At 38.4% G+C, this 19,837-nt stretch overlaps 1 long non-coding RNA gene across 1 annotated transcript; it reads right to left on the bottom strand.

The window, feature by feature from the left end:
* Positions 1 to 2,985: 2,985 nt before the first annotated feature.
* Positions 2,986 to 9,226, bottom strand: LOC119253940 (uncharacterized). Its single transcript, XR_005127235.2, has 3 exons — positions 9,148 to 9,226; positions 6,209 to 6,247; positions 2,986 to 3,075 (listed from the first exon to the last, which is right to left on the bottom strand). It is a non-coding gene; the product is annotated as an uncharacterized LOC119253940 (long non-coding RNA).
* Positions 9,227 to 19,837: the final 10,611 nt, after the last annotated feature.

Genomic DNA, 19,837 nt, shown 5'->3' on the forward strand with positions numbered 1-19,837 from the left:
AAACACACTATAAATACAATCACACATCCCACAGAATCAGTGTCACTTTAATGCTAAATAATTAGACCATGATCTACAAGTGACAAAATAGCTAAGTGGGGGGTGGGGCACACGTTACAACACTGCTGGTTAGTGCACTGCCTGCTGTTACTAAAAGGCTTTGTATTTTAAATGCAGGTGCACGTGTGTGCCTATGTGTGACCCATATGTGGCATGATATCACACATACATGATCGCCAGACATGGAAGTACCAGAGCTGGTGGGAATACTCTCTCCCACCTGCTAGACAGGAGAAAAAGCACCCCCAGGGAAAGTAAGCTGAAGAGGGGTGTGCATGTGGTTTTTGTAGTAAATTAACTTAAATACCACACAGGAAAAATGCTGCTGGGAACTGTTTCCCAGTAAAAAGTCAGCGATATTGTCACAATTGGGATAGAAACATGGAATCTTGTTACTTTTGCAGAAAGGACCTATAGAATACAGAAGCACATGTTCAAACATCTGTCCTTGAGTTTACAGTTCACATGAAGATAGTCTCTGTGTTTTCAACTTACTATTTTCCATGGTCCAGAAACATCAGTTATTTCACAGAGGCTTATTTAGGAGGGAGGAAAAAATAGGAGGGGAAAATATCAAGCTGCGAAGAATGAGAAAAAGTTTATTTTAAAATCCACAAAGCATGACTTTGTCAACAGCTCTGGAGTCAAGGGTGGAGGATTAACCCTGTGTTTACATACATCCAAACCTGTTTTCTCAAGGCATGTGTTTTAAATGCCAAAAATGATCTCTATGAGCGCAATGGAAGCCTGTTTGTTTAATGCTGAAACTGCCAAGAACCACGACAGTCACGTATTGTCTTCGCTGGATTAATAGCCAACAAAGGGAGAGCAGCAACCCTCAGCATTCAGGGCATAGTGACAACACTGTGGAACCAAGCTAGGGATTAATATCCTAAAACATGGATTTTTCAGATAAAGCCTGTATTCACACCAGATTTCTTAGTGCTCTGCCTTCAAAGCCCTTTTTTGTTTGGGTCCATGGCAAGGGTACAGTCTTTGTTTTAGATTGAGATGGGAAACTTTACTTCCCTAGGTAGTGACTTTCTCTTAAGAAAATGAATCAAATAATGAATTAAAACACACCTAACAAGAGGAATCTGACCCTATCTTCTCTCTGAAGGAGAATTACTATACTTGATAAATGAGATTGGACACACTATGTCCTCGAGGACTTCGTGTCACACTACTGCCTAATTCATGTACTCAGGGAGACATGGAGTGCTAAGAACTATACCCTAAGCAGAATCTCGCCTCCAATTTACGAAGAAAAGAACTTCTTAGACACAGCAAACATTTAGTTATTTGGTACTACTAATTATCACTCAAGGTAGAAAATGCCAAGTACAATGCAAAGCTACCAAGAATCCATATTTTTCATAGAAAAAGATAATCAGGATGGTCGATCAGAATCTGTTGGCTTCCTAATTTAGGAAATTAATCCCAAGCATAGGCGATAAATACATTTTCAAGTTCTATAATAAGGGTGAGAAGTTTAAATCATTAGGCAGAGACTAAGGAGATCAGCACGTTTTCCACCACTGGCAATTTTAAATGATATGAAGGCTCCAGACCCCACTCCTATCATTTGCAAGGACAGGGAGCTGAATGAGTTGTTAAAAGGCATCTCCAGAGCATATAATCTATTCATCTCAAGCTATTCAAAAATCGAGTACTTCACTTGAATTCTGCAGAAAGAAGGTGAAGGAAAGACCATTCCTTTTAAGCAAGATAATATACAGAGGTTTTACAGAAGATCAATTCCAGTATAACCGACCACACTGAGTTATAACCCCACTTTTGCATGTACCTTAAACCCTTGCACATAATATAAGCATGTTTATCTTCATGGCTGCAACACTTGACTATGCGTATTTAACATTCTAGCTAGTTAAATCTGGCAAAATGCTTTCAGCCAGATTTGCTTTTGAAATTCCATTCTAAAATGAAATCTTAGTTATATCAGATATGCCTGTTTTAGGTAGGTAGGTAGCTCTCTACCTACTATCCAGCTACATGTAAAATGTTAATAAGCATGCATTTTTATGCAACATGTAAAATGTTAAGTATACATCAGTTTTATGTCTCAGGCCTATTTCTTGTTGCTTAAAGGTACTTTCTGAGACTCTCCCATGAGACAGCACCACTTTCAAAAATACAAGTTAATTTTATTTGCTAAATACAAATTCACTTTTTGCTATATACTGGTACTTAGATTTTTGTTTTCCCAAAGAAGTCACCATAGATTAACTATTGAATGAATCACAGTGTTTTAGTCTGACTTAGATTTAAAAATCCTGAAAGGTTTGTTTACACGACTAGGTCTCTTCATAGATTTGCCACAATTCTGTGTTCTCAACAGTAGAGCATAAGCATATAGTTTGAGGTATCACCAGTGTGACTTCCGCTAATATCAACTGTGATAAAAACATATATGTCCAACAGATCCATTTTCTGTCCTAGCCACACACACACAAATATTTGTTAGCACCAGCAATGGGACAAAAATATCTTTTGGGAGCCTATTTACTGTCAGAAGTGCAATATACATAAGAATGTTAAGAGATGCTGCTCTAAATATTCAGTTTTTGAAAAATAAATCAAATGACTACAATTCTGACTGTTATGGCATATCAATTTTGCCATATCCATAGGAGAACTGTTCTGTGTATGACAGTTTAGAGTTGCAAATATCATTTGGGAATAATATGGTAACTAAGAAATGTCAGTATTGTATTTAAAGATTGTTCCCCATATATCTCAAGCTTGAATTAATGTATTTAAATTTAGCATGCTAAAAAGCACTGAATTAAAGTAACAATCTTTTTTCATACTATTGCAGTCTCTGTTCAAAACTTAACATGAAACCCAAATGATTTCTATACAGTAAATTGAGCTGTAAAGGTAAAAATAAATAAATAAATAAAAAACAAAGCAAAAAATCAAGGACCAGAATCTACTTACCAATCTGTTTTCATCAAATACTTCAAATAGGAGTCTGTGATTGGATGGATTTACCTATAAAGAACATAAACAGTATTATTTTAAATGGGCAGAAAAAATTCAAAGGATAAATAATTCAAAGGATAGAATGCTTTATAATGTATAATGCATCCAGTTCAATTTTGAAATGAGAACAATTAATCTACTCTTTCAAAAATCCTGTACCTACTAATTAAAATTTTCAGTTATTGATTGCTATATTAGTCTACATCCAGTAGTCAGGCATATAGGAAGAAAATGTTTTGGCTGCTTTGTTAACACAGGAAGGATAATTCTAAATAGTTTTCAAAAATTTCTAAATTGCTTCCCCATGCTTGTAGACCACGGTTATATTCTCACAGGGCCTATTATGCCTGAGGAAATCTCCTAGTTCTAATAATAATATAAAAAATTATAACATCAGTAATAAAAATAATGAAGAAAATGGAAAAAGTCCTCATTACCATTACATGATTACTTTATTTTTAAAAAAGATTTATTTATGCATGCAAGAGCTGGGGCACAGGCCACAGATGCAGGGGGTGAGAGGATTCACCATAGACAGAGTGGGGAGCAAAACAGGCAGATTGACTGAAACACACTGCTGAGGGGAGTAGCGGGCAAGACAGGAGAGGTCTGCTGAGCCATGTGGGTTGTTCTCTGGCTGGTCAGGGATCAAACTTGTGCTGTAGAGGCTGTGGATTGCTTCATAGTGCGGTGCTAAACCCCTTGCGCCACCAGGGAGACCCTAACATGCTTATTTTAAAGGTAGTATTTTCAGGCCTCCCTGGTGGTGCAAGGGGTTAACTCTTAACATTTAGAAGCTATCTGCAGCCATTGCAGCACGAGTTCAATCCCTGGCCAGGGAGCTGACTCACATGGCGTAGCAGACCTCTCTTGTGTCACCCACTGCTCCCCTCAGCAGTGTATTTCAGTCAATCTGCCTGTTATACTCCCCACTCTGTCTCTGGTGAGTCCTCTCATCCCCCACACCTCTGGCCTGTACCCCAGCTCTTGTATGCATAAATAAATCTTTTTAAAAAAAAGGTATTATTTCCTTAATAAATATCAAAAATACATGCTCTCATTTAACCCTCACAGCAACCCTAGGTTTTCTAACTGTCACCCCAATTTGCAAGTGAGGGGCTGAGACCATGAGGCTGCAGTGATGCCCAGGTCTGGCCTGCCAGTCCCCAGAGCCTATGTCTTGAACCTTAGAGAGACAAATAAATAAAAAATGCCCCTCTTCCAGAAATGCGGGGTCAATGTCAAAGCTACTGGCTTTCAGTATCTTTTTGCTTCTTTCTTACTCTTTCAAAACCTCACCAAAATGGCAGGGTCACCATTCAGCCCCGAGTGTCACTTAGTAAGTTCCAACAAGTGTGAGACACGGTGCTAGGTGTTCTTATTCACATCATTGCGTGCAAAGTCTGGAAACAACCCTACCAAGTGAGGGTTCCTCTCTGCTCCTTGAGAGAGGAAGGAACCCACAGAGGTGAGTCCACAGGGGCTCTTCCTAGGCCACAAAGGCTGGAAGCGCTGGAGCAGGAGATGTGACCCAGGTCACACTGCTTCAGAAGGTGAGTGGAATAAAATAATATCAAAATCAACAAGCAACTATAAACCAGAGACACACTATGAGGGGGGCGGGGAGAGGGAGTAGGATCAAAACAAGGGGGTGGGAATTGTACAGGGACTATAACCAAGAGGAAAATGCATACATTGTGCAAAAATGAAAAATGGTGTAAAAAATATATAAAATTTAAAAATTAAAAAAAATATATTTGACAGCACATTGGACAAGCTTTGTGCTCTCGCCCCTTGCCTGGCCCCAGCCTAGAGATGGAGCAGCAGGCAGTTACACTGAGGGTTTGTGTTTGATAAGCCCCAAGAAGGCTGCTGGCCACTGCGTCCACAGACTGGGTGGGGTAGGAGCTGGTCATAATAGACATTCAAGAAAGATTTGTCTAATAAATAAAGGCCTAATGTATAGAATTTACATTTTCATAAAACCAACATTAACTGAAAAAAAAGGTGTATGTACTAAAATTTACATAATGTGGTCAAAGTGTGCAACCGAAAGGAGGAGCTCAGTAACCTGGTATTTTACAAGTGGGAAGCTCTACTTGAGAATTATTGAAGGGCCAGTCACATCTATCTGCGGATCAGGTTTTCAGTCCTTAGTGAAGTAATTCACAATACATCTAGTATAGGCTACAGGTAGGGGCTCACCAAGTGTTAAAATACCAATACCATCATCCAACTGTGGACACAGAGAAAAGAGAGGTCATATATAGACCAAGTTTGGAGCACAAAAAAATACTACCGTGATTGAAAGAAATTAGGAAAATTATAATGGGCCTAATGGTAATATGGTTTTTGGGAAGCAACACTAATCATTAGATCTCATCTGGGGCACTTCTAGAGATCAAGTAATTGAATATCACTACTACAAAATTTAATTTATCCATTATAAAGAGAAAGAAAAACCCACTTTCTTTCCACTAAGTAACTGAGTGTTGTAATATTGCTAAAATTTCTAAAATTTCAGTATGAAAAAACACTAGCAGCAACTGCTAAAAATCAGTACAGAGTAATCTACTTCAGTTCACAGAATTCAGTCATTTCTACATATAATTCTTCTACATATTAAATATAAAAGGTTGAAGAAGTGTTACCTGATTCAGTGACATTTAAACTCCAGAAATAATTTTATCCCTACAGATACACTCACACAGAACACCTGAATTACAAAAATTTTCCTTCCTAACCAAACATGACTTGTAATTTTTAGGTTTCTTTTTAGTCATTTGCCTCTATTGTTTTATTCTTTCTCTAAAATAATTCATGACCCATGACTCATAGAAATAATTAAATTATTGCTTTAGTTACATTTTATATAACTTTTAAGGAAAAAATTGAGTAGAAAAGCTAAGACATGGTATTTAGAAAACTGTCTTTTTTACTTCCCTAAAACATCTCCAAATGAAATAAGTCAAGATTTTACCACTATTCACAGTCTGGAAATTTGGGACACCTCAGGACACCCAGGCATTTCTCATATTTAAAAAAAAAAATACAATAAAAATAGCTTTCACTCAATAACAATCTATTTTGATGCTATATCAGGTTATCAAAGAGAATCACTACCAAAAAACGAAGAACTTACTCTAAAATAAAATTCTTCATTCCATTTTGGGTTCAGCGTCTGGAAGAGAAATTATCTTGTAATATCTTTTACAGTCTTTGAACATGAATAGTCACTAGTACAATGCAGTCCACATATTTTCTTAAACATGTTTCTTGATTAAAAAAATAGCTAAGAGATTTTCGAAATGGCAATACATGAAGAACTTAGCCAATTACGTGAGACTATTCTATAAACACACAAAAAAAAATGCAGAAGGGATGTTAGTTATGAAACCGATGATTCATATATATAGGAAACCATACCAACCAGGAAAATGTCAGGGATCTGACAAAGAGCCATCATCATTAAAAATATAAGGCTGTCTTTCAATAAATTAACACTGATATAATTATTCTATCAAGAAGGAAATGAACTTTGCCCACTTCCTCAACCTGCCACAAATCTGCTTTGGAGAGCAAAGAAGCAGGTGGGATTAGAGTGAAAGTGTTTTGCTATTGATAAAAATATTGAAACCTGAAGAGCATTTTATAAAGAACAATATTGATGATCAGATCATATAACCCAAAAAAAAAAAAAAAAAAAAAAAACCTGATGACAAGCTAAAGTCAATTCTGTTTTTTTTTTTTTTTCAAAATAATCAGACTTGAAAATATTTATCTACTTATCCTTCAGTCCTCTCTGTCCACTCATCCATCCATCTCCATATTAATCAATTTAAATCTTTATCTCACAAGGACATAGAATGGATACTTTTGTCCTTAGCATGAACAAAGGATAGACTGCCAAACATGCTTTGAAACTAAGGGGCAGCCAATACGATGAAAGATACACCCATACCTGCCGTGCACCTGCAAAATGCTCTTCAATCAACACCTCTCATTAAAATTATATCTAAAAATTTGAGACCAAAAGACACAATCTCACTGGTATTTTTTAGTCAGACTACAGGTATTTTTCAGTCAGAGTGACATTTGTCTTTATTTCCTTTCACCTACTAGTGCAGGAAGAAAAAAATATATAACAAAATGCACATAAAATTAAAAAAAAATAAAAATTCATACACTATTGAACTGACATTAAAAATAACCAGCACTTTCCCCACCCCCAACTCCACAGTGACCCCAATCCTAAATAATCGGGTTTATACTTTTAGCTCTGAATGGAGCCGGATGGTAATGAGTGAGAGGAGGGCAGAGAAAGAAGGGAGTGGCGCTGGGCAGCCCGGTAGAGAGGGCTGGCCCAGGCCTGCCAAGGGCTGCAGCTCCACAGATATGCAAGGGGGCGAGATGCAAATGACGGGGGTGGCAGTGGGGGACAAAAACAATGACATGAGACCACAAAACGCATGGAAGACCAAAAGCACACGGCCACGAGGAGAGGCGGATGAAAGCAGTCCTTACACCGTGAGCACAGAAATACTAACCAGGAGGCTGGCTGCCAGCAAGGCAGAGCAGCCCAGCTCCAGCTACACCCTCTGCCGAGGAGAGCAGGGAGGAGGACCTCCCCTCCGAAGAAAAAACATCTCAATATCCCAGATCGCTGGCTTTGGTTCTCTGCTCCCCTCCGCCTTCAGCTGGTGACCAGGCGCCTGCCTGCCTGGCGGACAAGGAGCGCCTCGCTCCGCTGATAACAGAGCCAGTGACAGCAGCTAACAGAACAATGGCCTCCGTCCTTCCTGCAAATCCTCCCCACTAATCAAAACGGGCTCCTGTTTGCAAAACAGATTTGTAATGCCAGTCCGAATGCCAGGTGGCGGACACGCCAGGATGGCTGATCCGTACACAAAGTGACCTGGTCACGGAGCCCGGGCATCTGCACAATGGCAGTTTTTTCAAAAAGCCACCGCGGCTCTCCAGGAAATGCTTATCACACGAACTGTTAGACTATCTGCCCCCCAAAGGTGGTGAGGGGAAAATAATAGTTATCTATAAACAATACTAAAGCACAGATAAAGCAACACTTTTGATAGAAAACATGCATCTCAATAAATGGCCCAAATATGGTTTAAATACTTGTTTATATTTTATCTATGTATATAAGAACATGGAGATGGTGGATGAAGGTATAATTGTGGCAACAAGCCTGTCATGAAGTTTTGTGTGTGAAATTTTAGAAGAGACACAATTCGTTTTATTATTGTTTTGTTTTTAAGAAAATATTTTTCTTACTTTGGCAATGCTTATTTCAAGTTACACCGTTCCTTTTGTCTTTACCAATTCCATAAACCAACTCCATTTCAAATAAATGTATTTTAAATTTCTTTATGAAAAATAACAAGCTAATAAGAACAAATCCTTGTTTTACTGTATTCTTTGCAGAGGAGAAAATTGCTACTTGGAACACTGGTTACAATACTGTCTTAATGGGTATATCCTAATATTATTTCAATTAAAAATAAATCTGTTTTTGGGCTGCCCTGGTGCCGCAGTGGGTTGAGCGCAGCGCTGTGAAGGTGTCCGCAGCCTCTGCAAAGCAGGTTCGATTCCCGGCTGGCCAGGGAGAAACCCACATGGCTCAGCAGACCTCTCCTGCCTCGCCCACTGCTCCCCTCAGCAGTGTATTTCAGTCTGTGCCTGTTCTGCTTGCTCCCCGCTCTGTCTCTAATGAATCTTCTCACCCTCCTATGCCTCTGGCCTGTACCCCAGTTCTTGTATAAAAATAAATGAATCTTTAAAAAAAATAATAATGGAAGTGGTAGAGCAGGTGCCACATTAAAAAAAATAAAAATAAAAAAATCTGTTTTTATAGTCACTTAACTAAAAGCCAGAAGCAATATCAGATTAATACAAAAAATTTTTTGATCTATGTTTAATTTATAGATTTTAATATTATGAGAGGCCTTAAAGTGAAAAATATTTCCACCATTAATTTAAAATATAAACTTACACAGAGCCAAAATACTTAGCTTAACTGTCACATTTTGACTAAATAAAGTTTAATTAAAGAAGAAGACATACCTTTTTAATTGTCTTTGTCTGAACCAAAGCAAGTTCTCTATTCTCATCTGCTACGTACAAAGAAAGTTTCACGTATGGATCACTGCAAGAAAATATTTCAGATTTAATAGCATTATACTTTACATTTAAAAAATACAGTCAAGCAGTCAAACCTAAATAAAATGCAAATACCTGTGAACATGCCGGCTCCTGTGAATTCTACAAACTAAGCAGTAACATTTTCAGTATGCCTACTAAATAATATACTAAGAAAAGTTGCTATCAACCAGAGCCAACGATATTTAAAGGCAAAAATATCATAAAACCCATATTCTAACTTCAAAGATAATCTGCCCTATAATTAATTCAAAAGATTTAATCTGCCACATTTTTTCTAAACCCAGATTCTGAAAAGATTACAAGAAAGATTATCGAAAAGCATACAAAATTTGTTCAGACTAGCAAATTCTAGCCACAAAATCTCCTTTGTCCTATCTAAATTCTGATTTCACTGTGTACATAAAAATTATTTTTTGGTGGCAAAACAGAAATTGTTCATCTAAAACCAACACCTATCATTTTTTACAGACTAAAATAAAAATCCTTAAGCCAAATAAGTACAGCCTAGAAAGTTGAGACATTTGCCTCAAGTTATAGAGTTCAGTAAAGTCTAGATTCAATTTCACACTTCCTGACAATAAATCCCAGAGTTCCTATTATTTCCTTGGGAAACTGAAACTTTTAGCAGTAAGTGTGCTGAAATGATTACTTGATGCAGGCAATCTGCTAAGAGTTTAAGCTCATTCACATGTTCTAGCGTTGTCAACCCCCGGGTACCTCATCTCTAGTTAAACTACCACTTTATGGAATGTGGGGTACAGATTCTTTCATTTCCCACTTGAAATTCTGAAAATGATAGAAAAGGTTTTCATATATTCAACTCCCAAATTTTTACTTGTTTATACACAGCTGATGATTTCTTTCTATCCAATTTGAGAATCACCCTTTAGTGTCTAGCCCAGGATTATTAACCCCTAAGTTTCCAACTTCCAGGATAGTTTCAAAGATTATGCAGAGTATCATAAAATGCTTATGACTATAATGATTTTATTTGATACCACAATAAATATGTCATAAAATTCTTTAAGGAAAAGGAGGGATAATATTAGAAGTTTGTAGTAACACAGGGCTATACTCAATACCCTCAAAAAATAAAAATTAAAGATTGGTGGAAAATATTGTTGGGGGGTGTATGTGTATATAAATATAGATAGTTAGATATAGTTATTTATGTAGTATATAAATAACTACTATTCATATTTTTATAGTATATATATGTATTTTATATATAGTATTATCCATAAAATTCATGTTAATGGAAGTTACATTCTAAAAAGTGACAGAATTTAAGCAGTTATGTGGTTTATATCTTGAGTAGATTTTTTAAATCTATTATGAGTTTTCATTTTTAACATTCTGATTTTAGAAAAATGTATCAGTCAATCCTTTCTCTCTTATCCACAAGCTACAGATATTCTTTGATCAAAGAATATAGAACCAGATGCACCTACTTCTCCTTATCTGGACACCTCAACCTTGGAATAAAGATGAATCAAGAGCCAGCACCTAATGCAGGTTTACAGAGCAACCACCCTCCCCCACCACCCACACATCTTCCTATCAAAGCCATGGTCTGGGAGATAGATAAATCAGGAGTCGAGTGGCTCTCAGACTTGGGCATATCAGAATTGGGGTGTCACTGCTGATCCCCAGCCCCAAAGACCTAGTAGGTCCAGGGGTGCACCCTAGAAGTTGCAAGTAACATCCCCAGGGATGCTGATATTCTTGATCCAGAAACTGTATTCTGAGAACCACTGTTACTGATGCTTTTTGAAAAGAGTTATTTCTTAGCTATAGAAACTAATTTTCTATTTCTAGCTACCAAGAGATTGCTAAAAAATAAAAGTTCAAGGCCAGTTATCTGTTATCTCTGGAACTGGTCCTCAGTATACCATGGAGTTGCATGCACACAGCCCCCCATTATAGTGACCCCATTGTACTCTGCTGACCCCCAGCTATTCCACATTCCTGGGCTAGGTACTGCAGCCTATTACATAACCACAATAAAGAGCGACATATTCGCTTCATAGCATATCCACATTCTTCTACTAATCATTCATTTACTTCAGTTTGTTTCCCCTGAATAGTTCATGGTAAGTGGTGCGTGCAATTTGGGGGGAGGTGAGGAGTTCTCTGAGTCTGAAAGTCTCCCACATGTTCCAATTATAACAAGGAAGGCCTGTCTGGGGCATGCCTTGAGAGCTCACCTAGGCAGTCCCATGAACCATCAAGCAAGAAACTTTTTGGAAGAGAATTTGGCGTGAAGAGAGAATCAAAGGCCAAGCTGTGAGAAAGGATGGAAGGGAGCAAGCTAAGGATGGGGGTGACCAGGGAGCATCTCCAACAGTCCAGAACCCTCTAGAAGCTACATTTAGTGAGCATGACAACATTTTTCCATTTCAGTAAGGTGAAAGCAGGAGCATAAAGCTAAGATAAGGAACAGGACGTCAAACATCAGAAAAAGAGGCAGATGCCAAAGCAGCCTGAACAGTAACCAGTACCACCTCAGCTTTTAGCACTGCCAGCACCACCTAAGTGGTACCATCATCACTCCCACAAACCCTGAACCCAGCCACACGAGATACTCACAGGCACTATCATTAGATCCTCTCTGCAACCTTATAAACCTGGCACATTTTCAGATGAGAAAATGAAAGAAATCAAGCAGCTTTCTGGGAAAAAGGATAGGATATAGGCATGCTTGCTCCAGGACCCAGCTCTCGGAATGCATGCCATATAACCTTGCTGCAAATATGTACTGCTCAGCTACCAAGAGAGCTCACTGGAAGGAGATCTAGGGCTAGAGTTCCCAGAATTCTGCTATGTTGGAAAAGGTATGTACTATGGTTGCTATCACCACCTAGTTTTTATCTGCACTATTATAATGTGGAGGAAGAACAACAGCTAGGTGCCTACCTCTGGGAAGTCTCACCTTGGGATTTTATCTTCTTCTCAACACGCCAAATAATTTTTTTAAGATTTATTTATGCACACAAGAACTGGGGTACAGGCCAGAGGTGTGAGGGGTAGAGAATTCATCAGAGACAGAATGGGGAACAGAACAGGCAGACTAACTGAAATACCCTGCTGAGGGGAGCAGCGGGTGAGTCAGGAAAGGCCTGCCGTGCCATGTGGGTAGCTCCCAGGCTGGCCGGGGATTGAACTTGTACTGCAGAGGCTGCGGATAGCTTCATAGTGCTGTGCTTAACCCCTTGCACCACCAGGGAGGCCCAACACTCCAAATAATTGCTGTGTGACCTTGGACAAGTCACTTTAGCATGCTGAACCTCAACTCTCACATCTCCATAGTCGAGGAGTTGGACTATGTTAGTGATTTCCAAACTGCAGACTCCACAGAGTGTGAGTTTTGCAGAACTACCTCAGGATATCTGCCGGCTACCGTGCCCATCTCAGTCTGCTTTGCAATCGGACTTCCACATCAGACTCTGGACTGGATGTTCTCTTTTAGTTATAATATTCTGAACTTCAGAGCAATTCAGACTCACTTTTTATCATTCATATAAATAATAGCCCGGCCCATCCTATGTAAACATGGATTGATTTCCTAAAGATATTGGAGATAGGGGACTAAGACCCTAATCTCTGCCACAAGGTTCTATCAGGACCTAGAGAGTGAAGTTCACAGTTTTGAGTGTGAAAAACCACTTTTGATCATTGCTGGGCTGATATTTCAATATGCACATTGCAAGCTTCTAACTATCTTACTACAAGGCATTAAAAGTCTATCACCTTAGCAATAACCAAGACAGAAAGGGTGGTAGGAGTGTGGAGGAAGACATGTGCGTGTCTGAGGCCAGGCTGAGGGATAGCAAACCTCTCCACCTGCTTGGGGAGAAATGGCAGAGCTGGAGAGGGAGTCCTGCCTGAAACTAAAGGGACTCTTACACGCAAGTGGAGAGCTGGCCGTCACTGCTGGGGCACCATCCTGGCCCCCTTATTTGTCTGACTTTGAAAAACTCATATAGTCTTTGTACCTCAGCAGTAATTTCTTTCTAAGGAGGCTTTGAGGAAAACTAAAATTAGAATCATGTTGGCCCTACTATAGTAAGCACTCAATAAATGTTAGCCACCACACTACCACCACTGCCACCATCACATGGAGCTGTTGAAATGGGGAAGACTCATGATCAGATGCATAACAAGGAAACAAAGTAGCAGGCAAGGAGATGAGCTGGGAGACTTCTGCACCAAAAAAAATGAGAACGTTCTAAACACACAGCTGATGAGAATCAAAGAGAAAGGACTGGGAGACACCCAAAGGTGTACTCCACAGCCAGGCAGCCAAGGGAACGTGCTGAGGTGGTCAGGAAGAAAGGAGACTGCAAAGTTCCACTCTCAGGTGTGGGTGACCAGGCACAATGTCTCTTGCAATGAAATGGATCTGGGGCTTCAATCCCTTTCTGGATCAACAATGGCACCCCCAGAGGAGCAGGTTGCACCCACTGACAAGGGGGCCCTTAGCATTCTGAAAGAAGATAGTGAAGTCCAGGGCACTGCTCTTATGCCTTTCCCTTTATAAACAAGGTCCTTTTATAGGGCATTCTCGGCAATTTAGATGTAGGGGCCCTGGAATTTTCTGTTCATGTCCATGAGGTTGCATTTGTATGTAAGTCTGCAAAGGCATATCCAATGCTAATTGTCATTAGAGAATCCTAATGATTTACTGTTATTTAAACTAGAAGACTGAAATTCAGAATTGGCCTCCAAGCTATGTGTTTAGGTTGGGCAAATGGGAGACTCATCCTGAAGGATCTTATGTTCCTCATATCTGTCACTGAGTTAAATACAGAAGATAAAACTACTCAGGTTGAAAAAAAAAACCCACAAACATTTATGTATCCTCTGGAACAGACACCTCATCTGCACACATAAGATCATGTTATGTGGGGTAGAAAAAAATAGAAGGGTGACATCACCTTAGCTTGGACACACTGGACAGTTGGCATGAGATCAATGGCTAGAAGACAGATTCTGGTCATCAGAATCAACTTTAAGGGGTCTGACAGATGTCAAGACAATTGGCAAAACATCCACACATACTAGCTCTCTCATGAGAAAACCTTTGGTCAAAAACAATTCATCCTAATTTTGCAAGACTTCTGAAGGAAGGGCTTTGTAACTGTTACATTCTCAGCATGGCGTCCTTGCTCCAGTTATATCTAATAGAGATACTCCAGGACATCGGCCTGCACGGGCCTCAACTAGGTTTAAAGAATTCAGAGAGGTCTCATTCTACTCTAGTCCCCATTAAGCAAGCAAGCAAGCAAGCAAGCAAGCAAGCAAGCAAACAACAACAACAACACAAAACAGTGCAAAAAGGGTCACTTCTCAGGGAGAGGTAAAAGTAAGACTGTTTTTTTGCCGACTGCTCAGCCTCCCAGGATGCCCCAGGCAAGAACAGTTAACCTTACATATTATTAATGGGCTACATTGACTCTTTCCTCTGACATGCTGAAGTGTTCTATGACAAATACATACAAGTAGGTTATCTCTATGTGCAAAGGCTATCTTTGTATCGATTATTCGTCTTTATCAGACTAAACAGTCTTTGCTAAGATCCACATATTTTAAAGAAGGCAGAGCAATGAAGGGAAGGGCAGAGTTGCCTCCATGGGGGCAAATCATTCAAGGTGGATTATGTTCAGACTGTGGCCAGGTCCATCAGCTGACACCTTGTCCATGTAACATTACAAACATAATCCAAAGGGAGAAAATGCTTTTACATATAAAGTTGCTCAATATGCTACTGGGCAGTCACTAAAAGGATGGTGTCTCTATTCCCTATTAGCCAAGAGCAAAGAGCTCATGTCCATTCTCTATAGCATTGCAGGTCGAATTTATTTTTACTACCTGATGTAGTAAACACATTAAAAAGTACCTATTTCAAAGAAAGTTTCAATAGAAAGTCTGTCATGTTGAAGGTTTCTGCATTCCTTCCACTTTTACTGTTATAGAAATTACAGATTTCAATAGTAATTAACACTTATGAAATATAAAATAAGGGGAAAAATACCTAGAAAGCATGAGAGAAGAAATAAAACATGAATACCTGCAATTAATATTGAAACTCAAGTCTTTAACAAATTGTCAAAGATGAAAAAAAAAAAACACTTTGTAAAGAGAGGCAGACATTTTATGTCTACAACTGGAAAGAAATTATTACAAGTTCTTCGGAATGCAATATAGTAGTAGGTATGAGGATTACTGAAAGAGTATGCATTTGATCAAACCAGTCTATTTCTAAAGAGCAATTCCAGAGAAATAATCAGAGATGCAAGCAAATATTTATCTGCAAAAGATCCTCATTACAACATCATATAATAAGAAAAAATTAGCAGCAACTTTCTAGATCAATAGAGATGTGATTAAATAAATCATAGTATAATCATGTGCTAGAATATTATAAACCAACAAATTCATGGTTTCAAAGAGTATTTTTAAATTTGAGAAAATAACCATGGTAAAGCCCTAAAAAAATAAGTAGGATCTAAATATGGGACTAATTCTATACATATATTTGAAAGTAATGGAGAAAAACATAGCTCAAGTTTAATAGCTGTTTTCTTTAGATGATATGTTAATGAATGATGTTTATTTTCTTCTTTGTGGATTTTTCCCCTAAATTTCTACTGTGAGCAAGAACTATTTTTAAATACAAAAAATTATGAAAATAGCAATAATACTTACATATATGCTTCAACCATTATAGACTCCTCAACAAGGCAGTGAACCCTATAATTTCATGGCTCAATGATAACAAACCAAAAGGGCCTCAAATATTTTCTTCTATCCAGAAAATTGCTTTAAATGGAAGACTACTGAAGATTTTGGGGAAAATAAACACATACATTGTGACGCTTGAGATTTACTGAAAGGCATGAAGTGTACTTTGAAATGCATTCCTCTTCACCAAAGACTTACCTTAACAATGCATTTCTCTTAAACAGGTACAATCTTTCAACAAATGCAAGAAAGCTATCAGTTCATCTAGAGGCCAGTAAAAGAGGCATTGAAACTTAAAATCTCAAGCATATTCTATAAAGTTGCTAAAAAAAAATGATACTTTGGGATACTTCAGTTATGGATTTGTTGTTTGGAGCAACTAGAAGATTCCCAGTATCTTGAAACCCTGCTTGGTGACTCAAGTCTTACATTCTCTTTTAATAAACTGGTGAATCTTATTGCTTGTCATCTGCAACCAGTCACTTGAGGGTCTCAACCTTGGGTCACAGAGACCCCTGGGAGCCAGGAAGAGCATCTGATTATTTCTAACGCACACACACACACACACACACACACACATATACATAGTTCTGATTACATTTTGTAACTAACAACAAATGTATTTAAGCTAACAGATTTTGTCTTTAAAATGTTTGTTAAAGCTAGTGTTTCTTTAAAGAAAAAAATAAAAACACCCAATATTTCTTATCTCCTGCTAGCATTGCTCACTAAAAGGTCAATTTTCACCTATAAGTTACTGAAATACACAATAACCAAAGAAAGGGGTCACTGTGACCTGCCTCCATCTCCAGCAGATTCTATTATGTATTTTACCCATAAGTGGGCAACTTAACAGACAGTAAGAAAATGCTTCTTTCTTGTGTGCTGTTAGCACTGTAACAGAGCCACGACAGATAACAAGTCGAAGTCACAGGAAAGGGGGGAAACCAAATGCACTCCCTTTACACAGAAACTGTTCAGTAATTGATTTAATTTCTTTTTTTCATTTAAATTTTATTTTTATATTCCCCATACAATTACAACCCCCTTATTTTGACCCCAATCTCTCCTTTCCCCACCCCCCCACCCCCCATAGAGTCTCTGGTTCATAGTTGTTTGTTGATTTTGGTATTTTCTTTCTTATAGTTATTCTTTTTCCTGGTCCCTTATTTAAGTTTTCTAGATTCCTGCTATGAGTGAGACCATCAGGTAGCGTCCACCATATACAAGGACTGTGGTGTGCACGAAGTGGGAGGTGAAAGAAGTGGGGAGCAAGGAAACAGTCATGAATAGACACAGGTTCTTCCCCTAACAAGACTCCAGAGAACTAAAGTCAGACAAGAGAGAACGCATATAACATAGATAGGCCCTTTATGAATGTTGGGGACATATGTAAGAACTCAAAAAAGTTCATTTTTTTAAAGTTCTTTTGTTAAAAAAAAAGATTTATTTTATTTATGCATACAAGAACAGGGGTACAGGCCAGAGGTGTGGGGGTGAGAGGATTCACCAGAGACAGAATGGGGAGCAGAACAGGTGGAGCTACTGAAATACACTGCTGAGGGGAGCAGCAGGCGAGTCATGAGAGGTCTGCTGTGCCATGTGGGTAGCTCCCTGGCTGGGGCTCAAACTCGTGCTGCAGTGGCTGCAGATAGCTTCAGAGGTTACGTCTTAACCCCTTGTGCCACCAGGGAGGCCCTTAAAGTTCATTATTTTTTAAGATTATTCTAAAAAATCTAAAACCAGGAAAAGCTATGAATAGGTAATAAATTCTGGTATCATGCATTAAGCATTTACTTGGTGCCTTATGTATACACCACCTCCAGCCTGCCGAGTAACTCCAGCAAGGAGGATGTTAATGTCCCCATTTAATGAACAAGAAAAAGATGACATCCCATGTATGTGCACGTATGAAATGCTACATGGCCTGTAAAATGGTATTAATGAAGGATTTAACATATTACCTGAGCTTTGTTCAAAACAAACGTTTTCTTTAAATTATGTATTATCACAACTGTGAAAGCAAAAAAACTACTACATGACATAGATACCAAAGTGTAAAATAGTGGTTTTTACTGCCTTGTTGTGCCCATAGTATTTTCCTTCTTTCGTTTCTATCTTCCAAGGGATACAGACATGTTACTATTTATCTGGGATGCTGAGGCTGAGAGGTAGCACAGCTAGTTCTTGGGACCAGTTCTCCAGTGGTAATCATGACAAATGGCAGCAACTAGAAAACTCAAGTTAAACAAGATCACGAGTGCCAATGATATAGGTAGGTAAACAGGCATTTATGACTTTCAATATCAATCTCGATTTCATTACTACCTCCTTTTTGAGTAACGGAAAAAATATCTCAAAGAATTTTTTTTTAAAAAAGGTATATACGCACAGCGAATAAAGAGGAATGCCCCAGCATTCTTGACATCTCTGTTAAATATCCTGTTGGTAAAATATACTCCATCATTGCTAGAATAATGCCAATAGTGCCCATGAAGGAATATTTAATTACCACAACAACACTCAGAATCTCCTTCATTACCTCTTTAGGAGTTTTAAAATTCTCAGGCGAGATCCTCAAGTGCTGTCCCATGCACACATTTAAGGGGGGAACAATTCAAATCTGTGCACTTGGGACAGAGAATATCAATTTTCGAAACTGATTACAAGACTTGCAGGAATGTCTCTTGAAAGTGTAATTCAGGAATACATGAGCACACCAGCACACTCAGGAGCCACAGATACAGAGAATTTCAGTAACCTGGGAGTGACCATAAAGGTTTACTGCCCGCAGAACTGAAAGCCTCTGAACAATCCATCCAGAGATAAAAACACAAATTTCTCAGATTGGAAATGGCATGACAAACTTAAAATTACTTTGATCACTCAAAATCATACAGTGCTCCTGAGAGACCATTATGGCAAGAATAACTACATATGTAGCATTAATTTCATATTGCTATAGGATTGCTCAGAGGTTATTTTTAATCATTTTCTAGCTACATTTGTTAATTTCCCAGCACCGAAATCCATGGATCCCAGTTTAAGGAATCTAGATAAACTATAACCACGGGAGCACATACTTATACCAAAAATAGGTAGAGATAAAGCCATGTTACATGAACTTTAAATATTCCTAAAAATCCATGTCTGAATAAAAATCTATGTAATGATTTACCCCCCTGTAACTTCCCATCACAATCCCTGATGTGGTTCCACGACAGAAATTCCATGTGTTAAAACAGCTGCTTTTAAATCCACACACAGGCACTAAAGCCCTACAGTTATTTAAGAGAGCATTTGGTCTTTGTCAATAAGTTACTTGTGTGTATTTGATTCATTAAAAAAGTCCCAGAAGAATATCCAATGAGCTAAATTCATATGAGAACATACTGAGTATGGCACGCATACTTTTGAATTTCCCAGAAATTAAATTCCATGTTATTATCAGTCTTCATTTGATCTTAAATATTTTACTAGCTATCCTCCGTATTGAATTGAAAAAACCGACATAAATCAAAAATCAGACGTTTACCCACATGCAGTTTGCAGCAACATGGATGGAGCTAGCAGGGATCATGCTCAGTGAAATAAGTCAGAAAGAAAAAGAAAAATACCAGATGGTCTCACTCATAGCAGGAATTTAGAAAACCTAAATAAGGGACCAGGAGAAAGACTAATCAATACAAAGTAAAAATCAAAATCAACAAGCAACTATAAACCAGAGGCACACTACTGGGCGGGGGTTGGGGGGAGAGAGGAAGGACTAGAGTCAAAATAAGGGGGGGCAATTGTATGGGGAATATAACCAAAATGAAAATGCATACATTGTGCAAAGATGAAAATG

This window comes from Talpa occidentalis, unplaced genomic scaffold (genome assembly GCF_014898055.3).
Source record: "Talpa occidentalis isolate TD23 unplaced genomic scaffold, MPIMG_talOcc4v2.1 talOcc4.243, whole genome shotgun sequence".
In the NCBI taxonomy this organism is placed as follows: domain Eukaryota; kingdom Metazoa; phylum Chordata; class Mammalia; order Eulipotyphla; family Talpidae; genus Talpa; species Talpa occidentalis.